The 3,869-nt window shown below is 41.8% G+C and overlaps 1 protein-coding gene across 5 annotated transcripts in view; it reads right to left on the bottom strand.

The window, feature by feature from the left end:
* Window positions 1–3,390: 3,390 nt before the first annotated feature.
* angpt1 (angiopoietin 1) overlaps window positions 3,391–3,869 on the bottom strand; it is a 20,268-nt gene continuing 19,789 nt past the window's right edge. The window contains exon 10 of one of the 5 annotated variants that reach the window (XM_017307311.1): window positions 3,391–3,736. The gene's annotated coding sequence lies outside the window, so the exon portion shown is untranslated. Of the gene's footprint in view, window positions 3,825–3,869 lie in introns of all 5 variants that reach the window. The other 4 variants (XM_017307308.1, XM_008422961.2, XM_017307310.1 and 1 more) reach the window with 4 other exon arrangements.

The raw sequence follows: 3,869 nt of genomic DNA on the forward strand, positions 1-3,869 counted from the left end.
CTAAAATGTTGATTGAAGCTAACGCTAAGCTGCTAAAATGTTGATTGAAGCTAACGCTAAGCACATGGACAAATTAGCAGAGGCTAACCGTGAAGACGACTGGCTCACGTCTCTCCGTGAAGCTAACGGCTAACGGCAAAGACTTGATTAAAGTCGCAGCAGCAAACAGATGATGTGACAGAAAGTTAATCCAAGTCGTGAAAATGTGACATTTTTTTGGAACATTTGTCTTAAAAACCTTCAGCCATCTTGGAAATCAGCGACGTGCTGAAGGATCCGGGACGCTGAGTTTTCCAGCTGCTCAGGAATCCTGTGGGAGGACGCGACACGGCGTCCCGGTTTCCACGGAGACATGTTTGCCCTGCAGGACTCGACCCACGGGCCTGGCAGCGGCACGCAGGGAGTGGGCCGGAACCCCCCGCTGGGCCCTGCGGGCCGGGAAACAATGGCAGCCATGTGGGACTCGGACACGGGAGAGAGCGCCGTGATCCCAGGCAGGAATGCCGACGTGGAGCGGGACGCCCACCCAGAGGCCCGATGAGGGGAGACAGAAAGGTTCCCTCTGTTCCGCCGGGTCCAGACGGAACCGGCTGGTTCTGCAGGACTCCTGCATGCAGCGGCGTCGATGTTCGCTTCTGACTAACCTGACTGAAAACGTCGCTTTTGAGTGAATAATTAATAAATATTGAGGAAAAAATACTAATTAAATGTGAAAAATGTGAGTTATAATCTGTCGGAACCAGAACTTTCTCATCAATATGAACTTTTCTTACTGAAGTTATTTAACTCTTTACCTGCACAGTGAGATTTGGACCTGGTTTCATTTCACGCTTTGCACAATTAAACTTTATTTGCTGCAAACTGCAGATATTTGACCCTGGAAACGAATTTAATGCTTTTTTTGAATGTCACCAAATGTCACAAAGTGCTTCAGATTAAAATAATAAAACATAAATGACGCGTATTAAAGTTTTCTGGTTCCGACATAAAATAATTTTTCCTCCTTTCAATTTTATTCATTCCTGCTGGACCCAGAAATAAAAAAAATAACCTGAAATTTTACTTCAAATCACGAAAAGAGGAAAAATCATCTCATTTGTAACCGACAGGAAAACATTCGAGTCGCTTCCAGACGCCGTTTTCAACCTTTGTGGGTTTTTTTTTATCTTTGCAGCTTCAGGCTGGAAAACGTCTCGATGTAAATGTGTTGGATGCTGCCGGTTCCGACCCGCTGGTGGCTGCGGCGGCGGCGGCGGCGGGTCGGAACCGGCAGCATCAGCCGCATAAAGCCGCCGTTTGTTCTGCAGCTCAACAATATCAGAGTCTCTGTTTCAGAACCAGAGGAAACCTGAACAGAGAACAAAGACCAACAGAAAACTGGATTATCACTGGATTTATTTTCATCGGTTTGCTTTGCTGACGCAGCAAAGATGTGATTTTACTTAAATATGGTAAAAATATTGTAAATGTATAAGAACTGTTGAGAAATCAAAGTTTTTCTGGAAGGTGTTTTTACAGAAGCTGAAGTCTTTTGGCGCCACCTTAAGGCAAAAGTTTAAACAGCTTGTGTCCAGGATATGTGGGGTCTGCACAGATGTTGGCTGACCTTTGACCTGTACAAGTCCTGGATGGTGGGAAGGTCGGCCGTCCATCCCTCCGTTTAGCTTGGAGCTAAATATTTAATTAGCTAATCATTTATTTATTTAAAAGCTAACAGCTAGCAGTTTATAAACTAATGTTTTAGCTTGCTAGCTGACAGTTTAGCTGGAAAGCTACATTATTAGCTTGGAGCTTAGCTTAGCTTGCTAATTAAATATCTAGCAGGATAAATATTGTAATATTTCGATTGTGGGCTAAATATTTAGTTAAAAAGTTACATAGTTAGCTTGAAACTAAATATTTAGCTTTTATGCTAAACAATTTCTTTGCAAGCTACATGTTTGGATCACAAATTTAACTTTCTGTTTAAATGTTTGCCAAGGTAAATATTTAGTTTGTAATCCTAATATTTAGCTCAGATCTAAATATTTAGTTGCCAAAAATATTTAAGTTTTAGCTAAATGTTTAGCTTGCTAGCTAAATATTGATTTTACAAACTGCTATTTAAATATTTTTTGCTTGAAAATTGAATAAAATAATTTAGCTTGTATACCATAATTGTAGATATTTTAATAACATGGTGAAAACATACATTTGAAAATAAATCCTCTTTTCCCAGATTGTTGCTTTCAGTCCCAGTTGGTGGGAAACTGATGGCAAACCCCACAGCTCCCCCTGCTGGCGGCTCCAGGTGTTAAAATACAACATTAACATTGAATTTACTCCTGTGAAGCCTGGCTGTTGACCTCTGACCTCTGACTCACCTTTTCTCGTTTTGGGTAGCGTAAACAAAAAGCTCAGATGGCGAAACACGTGGTTGACACAATAATTACTGAGGTTTGTTGATTTTTCTTCAGTGAAGTTAGAAATGAGCTGGATGTTGGTGAATATTCTGATAAGTGCGGCAGACTGCTGGTTTCAGACGGTTCTAATCCTAAATGCCACGTTTTCATTAACCTATAAATCATAACATAAACTGTTTACATTCAGACATTTTCTCTTAATTTGGTGTTTAGAGATGAGTTTTTTTCTGGTAAACTGCCACGAGGCACAAATCAGATTCTAATATCTGCTTTAGAACATATTCAACACAAATGGCTCTTATTAAGTGGTCGGTGGTGTAAATGGTGATTCAAAAGAGAGAAAATCCTGTTTTGTTTGAACAATAACAATCTGTCGCTAAGAGATGAGCCCGTTTTCTGGTAACGATGTGCCACGAAGGCAGAGCATTAGCATTAGCACAAACATTAGCAGTGCACTGCCCCCCACCAGCTCAAGGCAGAGCATTAGCATNGCAGAGCATTAGCATAAACATTAGCAGTGCACTGCCCCCCACCAGCTCAAGGCAAAGCATTAGCATTAGCACAAACATTAGCAGTAGCTTTTTTCCCTAAACTGAGCTTTTTAGTTGTTTTTTTTATTAGCCTTGTTTAGCACACTGAATGGAGGAAGCCAGTGTAGCATGCTAATGACGCCCCACTGGCAGCATTTAAGCTAACATTAGCATTTTAGCTTCTACACTAAAATGTAACACTACCTGCAGTCAGTGACTCTCCACATGCTATTGAGCGCATTGTAGCTTACTTTAGCATCGATGCTAGTCTTTAGCGTGAAAACGCTGGGTTCCAGCCGACGGACACACTCTGTCGGCCATGTTTACGTCTATAAGACATGTTCTGGTTCCCCGTTTATTTATAATGTGACCACAAACCTCTGACAGATGATTTTCATCCAACCGTCGCTGTGAATACGTGAAACCTGTTCAGTAAAACCTGATTCCATCAGACAAACTTCTATCCCCACATTGGTCTTTATTTATAATTTCACACATTTTCTCACTTTATGCTGATCTTAAAGCTAAAATCGCAGTAATTATTAAAAACACTCGTAACGGTTAAACACTTCGTACAGCAGCTGTTGTAAATATAACATTAATAACATTTATTCAGCTGAATTTAAACATCATTTTACAGTTTTTTTCCCCTTTCAGCCAAAACAATTCGGACAAAATGGCAGAAAACTGCGGATCATTTCTGTCCGTTTTTAAAGGAAAGTCCGGAAGAACCAGGAATCCCGACGGCGGCTCAGAAGTCCAGCGGGCGGGTCATCATGGCGTCATCATGGCGTCATCATGGCGTCATCATGGCGTCATCATGGCGCCATCATGGCGGCTCAGAAGTCCAGTGGTCGGGCCATCATGGCGTCATCATGGCGTCATCATGGCGTCATCATGGCGTCATCATGGCGTCATCATGGCGTCATCATGGCGG

The sequence above is a fragment of the Poecilia reticulata genome, linkage group LG11 (genome assembly GCF_000633615.1).
Source record: "Poecilia reticulata strain Guanapo linkage group LG11, Guppy_female_1.0+MT, whole genome shotgun sequence".
Lineage (NCBI taxonomy): Eukaryota > Metazoa > Chordata > Actinopteri > Cyprinodontiformes > Poeciliidae > Poecilia > Poecilia reticulata.